Source organism: Papaver somniferum, chromosome 5 (assembly GCF_003573695.1).
Source record: "Papaver somniferum cultivar HN1 chromosome 5, ASM357369v1, whole genome shotgun sequence".
NCBI lineage: Eukaryota > Viridiplantae > Streptophyta > Magnoliopsida > Ranunculales > Papaveraceae > Papaver > Papaver somniferum.
The window spans coordinates 180,181,365-180,198,963 of NC_039362.1; the positions used below are offsets into that span (position 1 = coordinate 180,181,365).

At 38.9% G+C, this 17,599-nt stretch overlaps 1 long non-coding RNA gene across 3 annotated transcripts; it reads left to right on the forward strand.

The window, feature by feature from the left end:
• The first annotated feature begins 3,142 nt into the window (after positions 1-3,142).
• LOC113283836 lies at positions 3,143-8,389 on the forward strand. Of its 3 annotated transcripts, none has more exons than XR_003327651.1 (4): positions 3,143-3,712; positions 5,129-5,332; positions 5,524-6,845; positions 8,107-8,389. It is a non-coding gene; the product is annotated as an uncharacterized LOC113283836 (long non-coding RNA). The 3 variants fall into 3 exon arrangements; XR_003327652.1 differs by having other exon boundaries at positions 5,174-5,332; XR_003327650.1 differs by having other exon boundaries at positions 3,143-3,707.
• The last annotated feature ends 9,210 nt before the right edge of the window (positions 8,390-17,599 follow it).

Consider the following 17,599-nt stretch of genomic DNA (forward strand, 5'->3'; position numbering starts at 1 on the left):
TACTTACTATGCTTAATCCTCAGCGAGCTATATTCCACCCCAATGGTAATTTTTATAGAATCACGCGAGAATGTTCTTGGCGAAGCCAATGCAAGGTTATTGAGCACGAGTTGAACGAGTTCATCCCGGAGCAGAAGGAGTTGTATACGCCTGCGACCTTCGTGGAGAACTATTGGTGTCAACAGTCTGATACCTTTGAGGGGTTTGGATTTGGGATTTCTAGATCTGGGAAGCCTCTCCGAGGTCCTCCTCTTATGTTTGATTTAGATCCTCCCAATGCCAGCCAACTTACACTTCGTAAGACTCATGATCCCAAGTGATTTTTAGCTCCACTTCGCATTGTGGGGCCTTAAATCTATGGTTGGAATGAGACTGGCGATGTTCTTCCTGGGATTCCCTAGATGCATAATCATTTGTTTCCTTATAAGCCATGGGTGCTTAAATAGATCCCTCCTCGCAGGCGTTCATCACAAACTGCTCGAGCTATTGAGGATGCTAAGGTATAAAATATTGTCTTACTATTTAACGTATATACACCTTGCCCCTGTTTTATTCCTTAGCGTTTGATGCTGCTTGAATGTGTTGGCAGAGGAGGAGGGTTGCTGATGGTTCCGGGCCATCTAATGCTCCTGTGGAGGTTGCAGAACATGCTCTTGAGGTAGATATTGATGCATTGTTTGGTGAGAATAAGATGGTGGATCTTGGTGATGCATTCTTTGATGATCTTGACCAAGCCTTGTTAGATGATCCTACCAATCCCGATGGCACTGCTACCTTATCGGATGTGAGGATGCCCCAGGCGAGTAATCTCGCTGATAAGAGTGTTGTTCCCGGTGTAGGGGTTTGGGTTGGTGGTGGTGTTGATGATATTGTTCTTGTGATTCCGAGTGGTGGTGGTGTTGGCACTGGCGAGCCAAGTACTTTTGCTGGCGGCTTTCCTTCTGCTCCAGCGGGTCCTTCTAGTTCCTCTCCCCTGTTTTTGGTGGAGGATCCGAGGAGATGAAGATGCTATGATCGGATCAGTATGCTCGGCTAAGTGAGGATGTGCAAGCTCGCATCTTAACTTCTTTGTCGAAGTCCCTCATCAGCAGCTTGTGCAGGCGGTATGTATCAAAACTTGGCTATACTTGTAATAGTATATGACTTATTATTGACCCAGTTGAAGTTTTTCTAACTGGTGATGTTGTCTGGTTTACTAGAGCAATAGTCTTAGAGTTGGTATGCTGTCCGAGACTCGTGTTGCTAGGAAGCGAGCCAGAGCTGCAGAGCACGAGATCCAGAATTTACGTTTCGCCGTGGAGATGGCTAAGCAGGAGGCCTTGTCCTTTCGCCAAGATAAGAAAGAGTTGGAAGGTATTTAGCTTCTACTTTCTCTAAGTTTGTTTTTTGTTGTTTGTTTCTCAACTCCGTAATAGGTTCTAGAGTTATGAATTAGTCCCCCTATTGGTATCCACCATCAAACATTTGGAGGAGGCGATAGATAATACTGGTCATAGGCATGCTAGGGAACTTTGCAACTTAAGGCTCGATGTGAGCTCTCGCCAGTGCAAGATCGATTCCCTGAAACATGAGAATGTGCAACTTCAGAAAGATGTGGATGTGCATCGGGATCACATTATTGAGCTTCGTGTGATGTTAGATAAAGCCAAGCCAGTGGTTGTAGCTCGCTCGGATGAGATCAATATTCTCCGAACTCAAAAGGATGGGCTGATTGAGTGGAAATCCGATTATATGCCTCTGTTAGTGCAGGCAGAGGACGATAGAAAAGAGTTACTTCGTCTCAAGCGAGATTTTATCCAACTTGAGAAGGAGCGCGATAGATACATGTTATCGTGCCCGACTGGTGATGCTGCCATAACTCCTGTTGAAGCACGGATTAGTGTTTTAGATAATCAAAAGTCCCAAGTGGAACAGACCGTAGCTTCCGTTCTAATTGAACATGAAGGTTTCCTATTAGAGGCTTTTGATTTTATTCACTTCACGCTTTTATGAGTTGTTTTTGTTATATTGACTGTCTCCTTTTATTTCTCTTGTAGAGGCTCGCAAGCGTAATGCAGAGCTGGAGAAACAGTTGGAAGAAGTGAAGGAAGCAAGGCAAAGTCTTGATGAAGAGATTAATGAGTTGGTGAGAAACCATGAGGAAGAGCTGGAGGATGAACGTGCTGATAAGAATCACAAACTGAGTAACCTTCATGCTGAGTACAAAGTTATGATGACAAATCCGTGCTGGGCTGCCGTCCTTCGTGAGCGTCAAAGAGTTGTTGCTGCCAATGTTGTGATTCAGCCTCCGCCTGTTGAGCCCGAGCAAGTTGCTCTTGGCACTGCCGAGGGCGAGGATCAGATGGACACTGATCAAGGTGCTCTTGGTGAAGGTAAGGCTTAAGTTCGTCAGTTATCTTGCTCGTATAGGCTTTTCTTTTTTAAGAACTTCATCTTTTTCTCCTTTTGGTTTTTGGACCTCGTGATGTGTAGAAAAATACTGTCTGGTAAGTCCGCGTGCTTCTTGCGAGGTAAAGTTTAATTTGTTGGATTAGTTAGTATGCATCCAACTGGTTTTCTTCTTCGTGGGAAGTAATGAAATAGAAAAAAAATAAAACAGGCACTATAAATAAGATCTAAAAATTTCTTTAATTTCTCCTATTTTAAAGAATATTTTTGAAAACGAAAGAAAAGAAGTGAAAACCGGAAACCAATTTTGAATATTTGGGCCAATGAGAGCGGCCGGAACGTGCACCGCGGTATACAAGGGGTGCACAAATTTGGACTCGACAATGTCTAACAAAATTTAAGGCATGTCATATTCACATTGATTTAAGAAGTTGGGTTGGAGAAGAATTTTAAGGAAAATGAATGTCTATCTTACGTGGATTTAGATATTTATCTTCAAATACATTCTATTGGAGAAGCTCTTAACTCCCACTGCAGCGGGTAAATCTACCAACCTTTAGAATTACCTTAACTGTAGCCATCTGTTACACATAATGAAACTGTATGTGGTAAATATCAAATATTTACCTTATGAGTTGCCTGCCCTTATCAGGTAGTACGTGGTAAATATCAAATAGTAAAAGTTGGGGCGTAATAATCCTAGAACCCCAACCTTAACCCTGAATCTATCTCATTTAAAACCAAAACGATGAAATTCACAGGCTTTGAGATCACAACAAACTCTATTCTCTACACCCTGAAATGAAACAAGATATGGAGGAAGTTGCTAAATCTAAGTTGTTTGAGTTGTTAGCGACGAATTGAGTGATACAATTACAGAATAACAAGAAGAAGAAGAGAAGGAAGAGAAGAAATAAGAAGCATTGATTTGGATACTATCTTCCAGTTTGTGATTGAATCTGCTATCGTTGTGCTATTCGATTCCTGGATTTCTGTAGGGAATGAAATTTCAATGGTTAGTTATCAATCTACGTGGTTGCTGTTGAATGTAACAAAAATCCGCAATATGTTAAATTCATTTTGATTGTTGGAGATCAAACACTCGAAATAGATCACAGGAAATCAATGTCTATGGAGGTCTTTCTAAGATGAAGAATCATCTACCAAAGCAGCTGAATCAAATGAAGAATTGTGAAATCTATGGAGAAATTGGGGATCATTCAAAGATGAACTTCAATTGGAAAATTTTGCTGTATGGTGATTCTTGAGTGGAATTGGAGATCAGAATGGAAGAGGAGAGGACGAATTCCAATTTGGCTGTAAGGTGATTCTTCCTTGCAGTTATTTGATTTTGCATGGGACAATAGGTTCATTCTGCTTAAATTGATTTCTCAATTGCTTGTCTTATCTTTTTTATTTAGTTAGTTACTTGCTAGATTGATGTGGTTCACTGTTAGTCATAGCTCTGTAGGATAGATACTGAAAAGTGAGTACTAGTCACAGTTTTATTGACAGTTGTTCAGTGCCTAGCTGTTAATAGAAATGTGAAAGAATGGAGGGAGATGCTAATTTCTTTTGTAACTTTGAATTCCCATATTTTCTTACTGGATTCCTGGGGCATTAACCTTTCAAGTTGCTAAAAAACACTGTCAATTATACTCTTTTTAACTTATTCCATCGACTAGACCGTATTGATGAGCCTATTAGTAACGAGGAGAAAGCAAGATACCTGGAGGGTGTTGTTGCCAACCTCCCTTGAAAAATCTCCTTTAATGTAGAGAAATTGGGGACCCAAATCTTCAATCAGCATGGGAAGAGTACAGTTTGCAATTTTAATATAAGGTGATTCATCTTCACCATTAAGGGCTTTAGTTATTTGATTTGGCATGGTACCGTAGGTTCACTCTGCTTTTAGTTGATTGCAAAATTGGTTGCATAAGCTTTCTGTGCTGGCTGTCTTTGTCTTGCTAGAACATGTGTGAACAGTTAGTTACTCGTTAACTAAATTATCTTAAGTCATGGGATTTTCGTGAGTATGGTTTTTGTAAGGTTGTGTGCTGGTAAAGCATCATTGACTAGTGATTCAAAATGTGTCGTGGGTATTGTAGTTACTGGTTCTTTTAGGGCTCTTTACAAGTATAGGCGAATGTATTGTTCATACTGTTTTTAATGACGGCTATTTTATTAGTTACAGATATTCTTTTGTTGGTTTTCGATCTCGGACTAATTTTTCAATTGGAAAGTTCTCGCGTATCATCAATCTTCGATTATTGGGACTTTGTTCCTTTGTGCTCTTTTTCAACAATCATATGGCTCAGATAAAAGTTAGGATTATTGTTTAAGTTTAAGATTTTCTCTTATACGCTAATAGTTCTTTGTTTTTATTGGTTTGTTTCATGAGATTAGCTTTCATTTGTCTGTTTCAGTTCTCAAATCAACTGCAGTAATTAGAGACAACATATAGCTGTACACCGTAAATAACTGACCTTATCCTTGGATGAAACCAAAACTTATCCTCTTCTTAATTTTTGCGTGGGACAATTGGTTCATTCTGCTTTCAATTGATTACACAGTTCATAGCCTAATATGTGGAACCAATTGCAGAAGAGTAAAGATAGGCTAGATCATCTGTATTTCTGCTGTCAACTAAATTTTACGGATGTTTTCTGAAACTAAATTCCCGTTGGTTATACACTCATTTATTAGATTAATTGATACGAATGTTTTGATTCTTGAACAGGAATATTGTTCTAACATTCGAGTTATTCTTCTGGAAAATCTGCAGCCTGTATGAGTGTAACTTTACACACTCATTTATTGGCGAGGTACCCTTACAGTGCAACTTTTTTTATCATGTAGACCAAGTTGATGAGAAACTTCTGCGAGGGAATGGTGGAGATTATTTGTACACGAAGGTCATTTGGGCTTTCTATATGAATCAAAGGTACCTCTTCTGTAACTTAGCAGTTAATTCATTACGTTAGATCAATCATAGCTTAAAACCCAAGACTCCCCCCTTTGTCCTTCTACTAATCTTCAGAGTAAGCTGGAAGGAAAGACAAAACAGGCAATGATGTTCTGCAAAACATGACTCGTATGTGCAACTTCATTTATATCTCTCTCACTATTTTGCAGGGAAGAGAATTTATGTGCTTTCAGCTCTTTATGATCCATGTAAAGGGTAAGAAGCAGTGCAGAAACATCTGCAAGAAGTTGAGTTGCATTCCTTGTATCTCCTTGATGGGACAAGGTTTCAAACCTGTGGCAGGGGAAGTTGCTGCCATCTGAAGGCCTTGGTCATCACATCCTAAAGAGTGCAAATCTTTCTTCAACTAGAAATTGTTGGCTCTTTTCAAATATGGTTTTCCAAGTTGCCCCTACTCTAAGAGTTTCTGCACTTACAAAGGGTTTGCGGCTTCTGAACAGTGGAGACTCATTCATAGAGGTTACTGATTCTGGCAAAGGAGTACAAGTGCTTGCAGTTGCAGCTGCAGGAGAGGTTCATTTCGAGTGATGCGTAAGGGATTTGAAAGAGAGGCTTGCAAGGGTTAATCCGAATATCTCAAAATCCCTGTCTCCTATAAAGAGACCATTGAACGGGATGGACCCAATTTCCAATGGTCAATGTGTTCGGGTGCAGGTTGTAAAGTTTCTGCTGGCAGTTACAAAGTTGCTTGATCTGGGCTCTTTGATCTAGGCACATTGGTCTTAATATTTTTCTTGTTCCAGAAGCCAAAGAAGAGAATGATGACCATTCAGCTCAAATTCGAGGTTCTCCTCTTCAATCACAAACTGTGGCTTTTTGAAATATTTAAAGAAACAAACAGTTCTCTCTTTATGGAGGCAGAGAGTCTCAGGAGCAGTGCTTTATCTGGGTTTCAGCTTGCTACTGGAGCTGGATCTTTATGTGATGAACCTATGTGCACGCGTGGCCCTTTATAGTTGAAGCTAATATTATTCCAGTGGACAACTATGGCATCTTCACCGGACTGATGATGACAGCAGTGAAGGAAGCATGTTGGACAGCTGTGTTTCAGAACAGAAGAAACCTCGGCTTGTGGAAGCCATGTACTTTTGTGAATTGAACACCCCAATTTGGGCTCCGTGTATGCTGTTCTATCTAAGAGACGTGCCCGAGTTTAGAAGGAAGAGATGCAACAAGGGTTTCCTTTGTTCATGGTGCAACATATGTGCCGTTTACTGCAAGTTTATGGTTTGCACATGAGCTTCCAGAAAAGAAATCTGAAGCTTCAAGTGCATTACTTGAGTTGTTCTAGTATTGTAGGTAGCTCATTGATGCAGTAAGTAGGCGGAAAAGTCTTCCAGTGGAAGAAAAGTAGTTTAACATGCCACCAAGCGGAGGACGCTATCTCGTAAAGTATTAAAAATGGCTACAGTAATTGCAGCATATTTCTGCTAACATCTGGATATGGAGATAACCCAATATTCTTGATCCTGTAAGTATATACTGTTTCATTACTGGGTTTTATTTATCTGTCAAACTTGTTTTGGACGAAGGGCCTAGAAGAAGAAGAAGATTTATCTGTCGAACTTTAGTACTTCTATGTTTCTGCGTTATTTATATTTTCTCATCTTTGTCTGCTTGTTATCATTTCTCATTTAGTCATTCTAGGTATCAGAATAAAAAAAAATTCCATTAGCTTAAGATTAGTGACACTTGTTTGTATCAAGGTTTCGGTTTGTGTTATCCATGCATATATGGCTAGATTATAAGGACATTCATTCTTTCAGCATAATATATGTAGAAAAGACCTTGGAATATAAAGGAACTCTTTCACTGGAACAACAAAATCTTCCAAACCCATTTCATTAGTTCCCAAAATCTGAAAATGAGAAACACGTCATTTCTGTGTTTCGACTTCTGATGGAAATTCTTTGATTCTGTTCTGTATGCTGGTGATATGTTTTCATGTTGAAGTCCAAACTGGTATTTGGATGTTAAAGATACTAGGAATACTCGCTGTATGCTTATGCTCATTTCCAGTTATCTTAACTTTGAAAGTGCTTCTGTTGAACTTAGTTCTGAAGCCAGGATTCACTGCATAAGAACTTTAAGCCATACTTAGCTTCTTGTTTTACATTTGATGGGTCATCAGTTAGCCATCCAAAACATAATTGTACCTATAAAAGAAACGCATCCAAACATTATTATCCTCTACTAAATGATTATATAGATTTAATACTTATCTAAACCCCCTCCAGATTCAAGTTATCTGCAGAGACAGAAGTTAATGATTAAAACAATGTGACTAACAGCCATCAGCTTTTAAACATAGAATGGAAGACCTAGTTAAAGTCTAAGAAGTAAAGGTAACAAACCAACAATAATAATAAGAATAATAATAATAATTATTATTATTAGTAAAGGAATATGTAACAGGATTATGATCATTAGTTTGCCATATTATGTTCTACGTTTTGTATAAATGACTGTATGTAGGTTGGATAGTTCTAACTAACAGATGTACTTCACCAACCATTCTAGGCTTTGTACGCATTGTGGTAGCTAACTCACGTACTTCACCATCCATTCGGCTTTGTATGCTTTCTGGTAGATCGTCATTTTTGAAAAAAAAGTATTGTTTATATATGCTAGTTCTTTTAAGCTAGTTCTTTCCCCCTTTTTATATTTATTTTTTCAAATTCTCGTCTGTTTTTCGCTCATTTTTGGATAACTGAATTTATGATTACATACAGGTTGCGTTCGAGAGGAAAGAGAAGACCTCTAGCCACTTTAGATGCCGCTGAAGATTATTCTCTCCATGGTTTCATTGAGTCTTCCGTGCAGCCTGCTACAGCCCTGGGTTTATAGAGGAGCATATTTCTAGGATGAGGAATCATATGCAGCAGAATCTGTTTACATGTTTTCTTTCTATTGTAGGAATTATCTTTTGTTGGCTTTTGTATTCGGCAGTATATTAGATTCAGCTTCAGGAAATTTCAGTCAAAAAAAAAAAAAAAAAGCACCGTTGCGGGGTATCGATCGAACCCGGGTGACAGGTGGGAATACTTAACACTATACTACAACGACCTTGTTGTTTATTTTTCATTCTCTTCTAACATAAAAATGTCCCGCAGGATATCTGCACAGTAAATCCATTTCTAGCAGACCATCTGAACCCAATGTATCAAAGTGAATATCTCGGAACTTTGCCGCTGAAATTATAAGGGAATTTTGATAAACTTCCCCACTTCCAATTTTCAAAAGTGCCCTTCAGTTTCTTTTTTCCGCCAAAAGTCAGGTTTGTCGGTCAAACAGGGCAATACGTGGTCAAAAATAACAAGTAAAATTACTTGTTTGTCCCTTGGTCTTTATGACCTATCGATCGAGAGAGAGAAACTCATTTCTCATTTCTCTTAGGATTTCAGTTTAGGTTAGCAGTTGCGATTGAGGGATTGCAGATCGATATCGTTATTTAATCTAGAGAGATTGAGAGATTTAACTTCGTCTTCTGCTTGATTTGACGATGAACGAAAACGAGAAGATGAAGGAAAACGAGAAGAAGAAGAAGGTTGTAGACAGGTGAGATTTGTCGAACCCTAGTTTATTTTGATGATGATTTCTTAGTTGTGTAATTTGGGAAGAAATGTAGAGAGGAATTCAAGCTTATGAAGAACCAGAAGAGATGGGTTATGGATGAATTGAAGATTTGGCTTAAGAAATTGAAGTTAGGTCATGAAATTGGTTTGAAGTGGATGTGTAATCGATGGAGAAGATGATCTGATGTTTTGAGATGAAAGACTGAGTTTGTGTAATTGTAGGGTTTGTGAAATGTTATCTTGAATTCAGTGGTGTATTTCAGAAAATAAAGAATAGAATTAGAAGATGTTGGTCGTCTTACTCTTGAAATTGAGAAGAAGATGATTATGGCCAGGGTTAGTTGTCACCAAGGATGGTTTCAGTGAAGAAAGAGCAAGGAAGAGATGGTGGTATTTGAGATTATGTTGAAGATGAGTCAGAAATCAAGATAATAGGGTTGGAGGTGGATTGTGATGAAAACATGGAAGAGATTATGGGCTTACTGATGTTGATTGAATGGTGAAATTGCAGGAATGAATGTGCTTAAAGGGTTTAGAAGAGATTGATTGCAGGTTGTGATGATTGTTTCAAGATTGTTATTCAAATTAGATGTGGATTTCATAGGTTACTGAAATGAAGTAGATGTATGAATGACATGGTGCTGGTAATGCTGCAATACAAGGAGGAAGGACAAGCTACTGTCGCACGGCCTGAAATGGTGTTGAATGAGTATCCTAGATGTATGTTAGTACAGGGATTAACTGACAAGAGCAGCTGCAGTTAGAGCATGTTGTTGCATCTAGTTAGTATTGCAGCTGAGTTGAAGCTACAGCTGTAATAAGGTGGAAGGGTTTTGTGTGTTGAATGTTTGAAGCAGTAGTGATCTGGTGCACTGGAATTGAGTCTGGATGGTAATGCTTGAAGTGGTTTTACAGAGTAGAAGTTGCAACTGAAATGCAGTGGTTTGCTAGTGAGAAATTGCCTGAGGAAATGATGGATGTTGTAACTGGAGTTGTGTTATTGCTGCTTGAGTCAAGGTTGCAGATTGATGTTGCAGGCAGTGTTGTTGAGGGTTATGGCAGAGCTGAGGAGTGTTATGAGCTGTTGATTGTGATGCAGATGAATTTCTGGTGGTCTAGATAACAGCTGCGATGTCTTGCGGTTGTGTTATGCAGTCAGTTGTGTTTGGAGTTGAGACGAAACGAGGGTTACAGAAGAGTGCTAGCATGGTTGAAGTTGTGGTTGTGCAGCGCCATCATGGTGCAGTATTGATTTGGCGTTGTCAACTGCTCTGGCCTAGATCACTTAACTGCTCTGGCCTAGATCACTCAACTGCTCTGGGAATTTCCGTCTCATGTTACTGCTACGTGTGTGAGATGCACGCGCGAGGGGTGTATATGTCATTTGTAGAGTGCCAGCTGGCACTTAACCCCCTAACTAGCCGTTACCCGTTTTTGAAAAAAACGGGGCACTTTTGAAAAGTTGGAAAAAACGGGGGCATTTTTTTTTGCTATATTCAAAACGGGGGCACTTTATCAAAATTCCCAAATTATAATCAAGCCGTTTTATGGGAATTCAAATCCAAAGATTCTAGTATAGACACTCCACTCGGTGGGATATTACTTACTCGAGAAATGATTGTGCGAACAAATTAAGAATAACAAGTCCATTTAATAAACCTATCTCTTTTGGAATGTTTCCGTCAATAATGTTACATGATAGATCGATTCCCCAACTATAGTCAGTCGGACATGTTCTCAAACTGCCGCATGGTGCCTTGATGACTAGGTGAGAGAGATCAATATATAGAAGCTGGTACTTGTTGTCAACATATTGAAGAAGGAATTCAACCTGAAAGTTGATTGTCATCTTGACCAATGTAGCTAGCTATAACTCGATAGTCTTTCGCCAATTTCTAATGAGATTATATCGTCGAGTTTATTATGTGATAAATCAAAATTGTGCATACCTATAGGTGGAAAAGGCAGAGGACTGTCGGAGTTTGTTGTTAGACAAATCTAAGTAAACGATATTTTCAAGATTGAAGATATGCAAGATTGGATAACTCCTGTGAGGTTATTACAAGAAAAACTAAAATACCTTAAGTTGAGTCAAATAAAGAAGTAGGGAATATTCATTTTGGTGATTTTGAAGCTGTATATTTCGAAGGTTGATGGATATGACATGAGAAGTATCATTTGAACATTGAATCCCATGCCAATTGCAACAATTTTGATGTTGATGTTGGCGAGAGATGAACACTGGGTTGGGTCCTATTATAACTTAATCAATTGGGAGAGGCTAGGAAAAATAGTAAGCATTATGCACCAATATTACAAAGATGAAAAGGAAAATATTCTCAAACAGTAAAACAAAGAGAAAACTACACAAATCCTCGGTGAACATATGTTTTTCCGTTACAATAAACAAAGTAATCCAACGAGAGTAATGATACCTAATAATATCAAGAATATCTCTAATTCATGATTCACCTCATCAGCAACTTGCCATAGTATTACAAGAATAGAAGGCGATTTTTCATTATGATTCGTAGTACTACTAATATTGCCATCAATTCTATCCTTGTACAGATTAGAACTCCCTCATAAACCCAGTGTAGCTCTATACATATGAACCTCCTCCTCATCCCCTAGAATACTTCCTTCTTCTTCTTGTTAATTCTTGTTTCGATAAAGATATTTTAGTACTACATCATGAGAATCAACAATGTATAAGTTACCAGTAGTGTCCAAGTTCAATGTTAGTGGACTACTTATTGAACCTCCAATCTCATCTGACACTACCTTCAAAATCTCTTCAGTTCGATACCCCCTACGAAGAGAATCAATATTGTATATAGCAATTAAACCGTCAGTCTGTCTAACTGATAACATGTAATTACCAGAGATTGGATCAACTCCATCTTTTAACTTTTGACCTCCGAGAATTGTATTAGTTGGATGGTCAAAACTTTCCCTAACAATTTGAGACTCTGAACCATATAATACAAAGTTGCCATCATCATGAATCTTTGCATATGCAGCCGGTTCAGGTACATTGGGTAGCAAGAGGTGATTTGTATTGTCTGGAATTATACGGAGTACTAACTTCCCTTGGTTAGTGAAGAGAATTGAAGATGGTTTGTTCAGTAGAAGATCGTTACAGTTAGTGGTCCAAACTAGAGTTTTTTGTGGTGATTTAACAAACCATGTACCAACAACATACCGATCACAACAATTGTACGAGGAACGTGTGCATGGTAACTGGTGGAAACCAAAAGCAACAGATTATAGCTTCGGTCTCAGTTGGAGAATTCACTAGTGATAATTTATGTTATGTTGAGTTCTGACCTTGGGGTTACTCCATCAAGGACTTAAACACACAACAGATTATAGCTGAAGGCCCTAAAGAAGGTAATCTGCATCCACTACTCTCTGCTACTTCTTTTGCTCCTCTGGCCCATGTCACAGTTAAAGCTGCTTCTACTTTGTGGCATAAGAGATTGGGGCATCCTGCCAATCCTATAGTTAATAAACTTGTGTCATCCTCTCTTATTCAAATCACACAAGATGATTCCAGTGCTCTTTGTCACTCCTGTCAGATTGGAAAAAGCAAGAGACTTCCATTTGTTACATCTGACAGAAAAGCCACTGCGCCCTTGGAACTCATTCACTGTGATATTTGGGGCCCGGCACCAACATTGTCCAAACTGGGTTTTAGGTACTACATTCTGTTTGTGGATGACTACATCAAGTACCACTGGATTTATCCTATGAAAACCAGGGATGAGAGTATTGCTTGTTTCCAATACTTCAAAACAGTTCATGAGAACTTCTTCTCAACCAAGATTAAATCCTTTCAATGTGATGGTGCTTATGAATTTGTGAAAGGACCTTTTAGGAGTTTCCTTGACTCCTCAGGAATTGTGGTGTATTGGTTTTGTCAAAAGACCCGTCGACAAAATAGAGCTGCTGAAAGAAAGATAAGACACATCGCTGAAGTTGGCAACACCATTGCTTTTGCTGCCTGTATGCCCAAGGAGTTATGTATAGATTCATTCCATACAACTACCTTTTTGATTAACAGGACTCCATCCAAGCTTATTGACTTCAAAACTCCATTTGAAGTGCTTTTTGGTAAGCTACCTGATCTTTCTTCCTTGAAGGTCTTTGGTTGTGCATGTTTTCCATTTTTGGGTCAATATAGAAAGGACAAATTGAGTCCCAAGTCTGCCTTGTGTACTTTCATTGGGTACAGTCAACACCACAAAGGCTACAAGTGTTATGAGAATGCCACTAAGAAAGTATATATCTCTAGACATGTGCTATTTGATGAAACCACTTATCCTTTCTGCACCTGTACATCACAGCCTTCACCTACTTCAGCTGCCCCTGTAACTTTCTCAACCCCAACAATTCTCAATTTGCCAACCTTTTATCCTACATAGACACCACCATCCACTCTTGAAGAGATTTATCCTAATCAAATACTTCTTCCAGAACCACTATCTCAAATAGTTGAGCAACAAGATGATCTCCCAGAAATCTGCAACTTACCACCCATTGAACCTGTTGTTCACTCTCCTGCACCTGCAGATGAGCACAATCCTGACCTTACTGTTACACCAATTCTTGATTCTACCACTCATTTAATGACAAATAGGTCCCAGTTGGGTGTTCATAAACCAAAATATCTGCCAGATTTTGTGACTTATTTCTCTACCAGTCACCCTATACCCATGGCCTTCACTTCAAAAGTCATCTCTCTTGATGAACCAAAAACCTTCAAAACTGCTCAAAAAGATCCCAGATGGGTAGACTCCATGGACAAGGAATATGCAGCTCTCCTTCTCAATGACACATGTGTTCTAGTTCCTTATCATCCCTCCATGAACGTTTTGGGTTGCACATGGGTATATAAAGTGAAGTTGAGATCAGATGGCACAACTGAGAGGCTCAAATCTAGGTTGGTGGCTAAAGGTTATCATCAGATTGATGGTCTTGACTATACAGAGACTTTCAGTCCTGTGGTTAAATTCACTACTATTAGAAAAATTCTTATTGTTGCTTTTACTAAGGGGTGAAAATAAGGAAATTGGATGTGTCCAATGCCTTTTTACATGACGATCTATCTGAGGCAGTCTACATGGAACAGGCACAGGGGTATGTTGATAAAAATAAACCTCATCATGTTTGCAAACTCAATAAGTCCTCCAATGGACTAAAGCAAGCACCTAGGGCTTGGTTCCATAAGTACAACAGTTTTCTCCTTCAACAGGGATTTACTATATCAAGATAAGATCATTCTCTTTTTCCATACTTCTGTGGCACTGATGTTCTCCTCCTCTTACTATATGTGGATGATATCATCTTGGTGGGAAGTTCAGATGCTCTTATTTCTTCCTTCATCACCAAACTCAATACAGTCTTTGCTATGAAAGACTTAGGTGAGCTTAATTACTTTCTTGGCATTGAATCCAGACAGTCTGATGATAAACAGTCTCTACTTCTTACTCAATCCAAGTATGCCTTGGACTTGATTACTAAAGCAGACATGCTTGACTGTAAGCCAAGTTCTACTCCAGTTGCTCATGGCCCCAGAGTCTCCAAACATGATGGTGACTTATTGACAGACCCAATGGTATACAGAATCTTAGTGGGTGCCTTACAATACCTCACTCTCACAAGACCAGATATAACCTTTGGGGTAAACTACGCTTCACAGTTCATGCATGGTCCAACGTCAGCCGATATGATGACTGTGAATAGAATCTTGCGCTATATCAAGCACTCACTTGGATCAGGTATACACTTACTTTAGAAAACATTACATGCTTATCTGGTTACTCTGACTCGGATTGGGATGGCTGTCCAGACACCCGTAAGTCAACTGCTGGCTATTGTGTCTTTCTTGTATCGTCTCTTATCTCTTGGATATATAAGAAACAACCTACTGTGTCCAAGTCAAGCACTGAAGCTGAGTACAAGGTCTTATAACTCTTAGCATCACAAGTTATGTGGCTCTCGACCCTCCTTGAAGAACTACACCTACCTCTGTCTACTCCATTCACTCTGTATTGTGACAACAATGGTGCTCGTGCCTTGGATGCAAATCCCATCTTTCATGCACGTACCAAACACATTGAGGTGGACTATCACTATGTGTGTGACCTTATTGAAGATGGTGTTGTGCAGTTCACCTACATTCCCTCCTCTCTGCAACTTGCTGATATTCTTACAAAAGGATTGAATCTTCCTCAGTTCTCTGGACTTCGTGACAATCTAATGCAGTTTACTACACTGGCATCAGCTTGAGGGGGACTATTAGAGAGTGTATTGTAACTCAGTTATTTTGCTTTCAGTGTCAACAGAGTGTTAGTATTATGTCTTTACTTTCATTTACTGTTAGTTGTCCTATCTTAAATGTTGTTAGGGTTTTGTCATGTTTAACCTGTGCATCTACTATAAATGCCAGGCTTATCTTTTGTTCTCTTTAAGACAATATATCATTACAACATTATCTCTTTTACTAGAGTTTTTTGTGGTGATTTAACAAACCATGTACCAACAACATACCGATCACAACAATTGTACGAGAAACGTGTGCGTGGTAACCGGTAGAAACCAAAAGCAATATTACCCGATGGAGAAAGCCAGTAAGGACTAGCATCATTCGAATAAAGAGATGCACCTCTTGTAATGTTGCTGACCAAAGTATCATTCGTTGAAGTAGAGAGAGACGAACCTGTTGTAATGTTGCTGAACAAAGTATCACTCAAAGAAAATAATTCAACAACTAGTACAAGTAAAAAGCACAAGGAGAGAGTCTCCAACAGAAACTTCATGTTTTGACGAAAGAAAAACAAGAGAGTTGGAATTTTGGGGCGACAAGTACAATTTGTGGTTTTATATGGTGATTACTTCCTTGTATAGGCTCAGCAGTAATGTACAAGTTTGAAACTAACTGCTAAATTATGAATATTCTGAAAAAGAAATAAAATCTGAATTGGGAAACATATATATGTGATGCGTTCAACTGGCCTTCCTTTCTAGTAACAGTCCTCCCGCTACATCTTTCAGAGCTACAAAGTTTTTGGCTCGAAAAGGCAAGATTTCCACAGCCGTATAAAGGAGATGAGATGATGCAAGGAAAACTATTTGATTAATTAAGCGGGCCTAAAGGGATGTGAGCGATCGTGCCATGTATGGAGCGTATTATCCGGGCTTTCAGCCCATAACACGGTTCATGTTCTCTTTGTAGGTTGTTGCACAAGAAGACCTAAAATCAAGATGCCTTACTTCTTTGAAAACAAGGGATATGGTAATGACTATGCAAATTGGAAAAGAAAACATTGTTGCACGACAGGAAAAGGAGCTTCTGAGAGATTTGATAGAGTCCTCAAAAACCTTTAAATTAATGGGATGATGAAGATGGGGATGAGGAACTAGAATATGTTGAAATGGAAGATGATGAACTTGGAATGGAAGATTCTGGTCTGGTTGATACTCTTAAAGGTGGTTGTAATTGCAGGAAATACCACAGTACACCCAAATGAACTATTACTCAAGTTCTAAGACATGATCATAAGATTAAAATTAACTCTTAATATTATTAGGTGGAATTACACAAGTATCAAGACAGCACAAACCCTAACTTAATCTTTTTCTCTTACAATATGGCCTTACTGATTATCCAAAAAAACCTCCCCTCAAACAATGTCCTACGGACCCTATTTATAGGCAAACAGTGAAGTGGAGTACAACTCATGTTTACTTCGCGGATAGTCACACAATTCACATGATTTACACTTTTACTTCGTCAATCCAATTTTTGATAAGTTGTTCCTGTTTTTCGCCGATAATCCCGGTGATTTGTCGGTACAGATGTCCTGGTTTCTTGTTTAACAATTTATCTTCGTTTCTTGTTTAACAGTTTATCTTCGTCTATAGCCATATTACTTCGCTTGGACATTCTTTCCTCGCTGAATCTGGACGAATCATTCATGTTCGTTGGGTCTTCCTTCTCCTCGTCGCTTTCATTCGTGAGTCATCTTCTCAATATTACTTCGTAATCCTTTTTTCGCAGATCCAAATTTCAGTAAAGTTTTTCTGGCAACTGATTGACCTCTCATTAAATGTTTTGTCTCCAAATCTGGTGATATTATCTTCTAACAAGGTTTGTTCGTCGAGTTCGTTCTTTCTCGGTTAAACACGTGACGGTTAAACACGTGACAGATGGGTTTTCTGTATCTATATTTTGCCTTTTCTCTTTTTGTTCGAAAGCAATGAGTACAAAAAGAGAACTCTGCATGAATTATATAACTGCCAAGTCTCCTTGATTCTCGCTTCCCATATCCCCACGTTTTCCTCACTCTCTAGATGACTGGCTAACACCGGTCCCAATTTTCGTCACCTGCCTTAGCCGGTTACCTTCCCTATTACTATATATAAATAGTTTGACTAGTAAGAGAAATTCTCTAGTTCTTCACCATCTTTCCTTTATGCTACTGTCCTTCTCCTCTGGTTCACAAACATCATCTTCTATTTTTCTTTCACTCTCTCCAAGTCTTTATTTACTAGGCTTTCATGGCTCCTAAGAAGAATTCCTCACCAATATCATCTAAAAGTTTCAAGGATTTTCAAACAAAACTAAGACGGAAGGGTCTTTTTC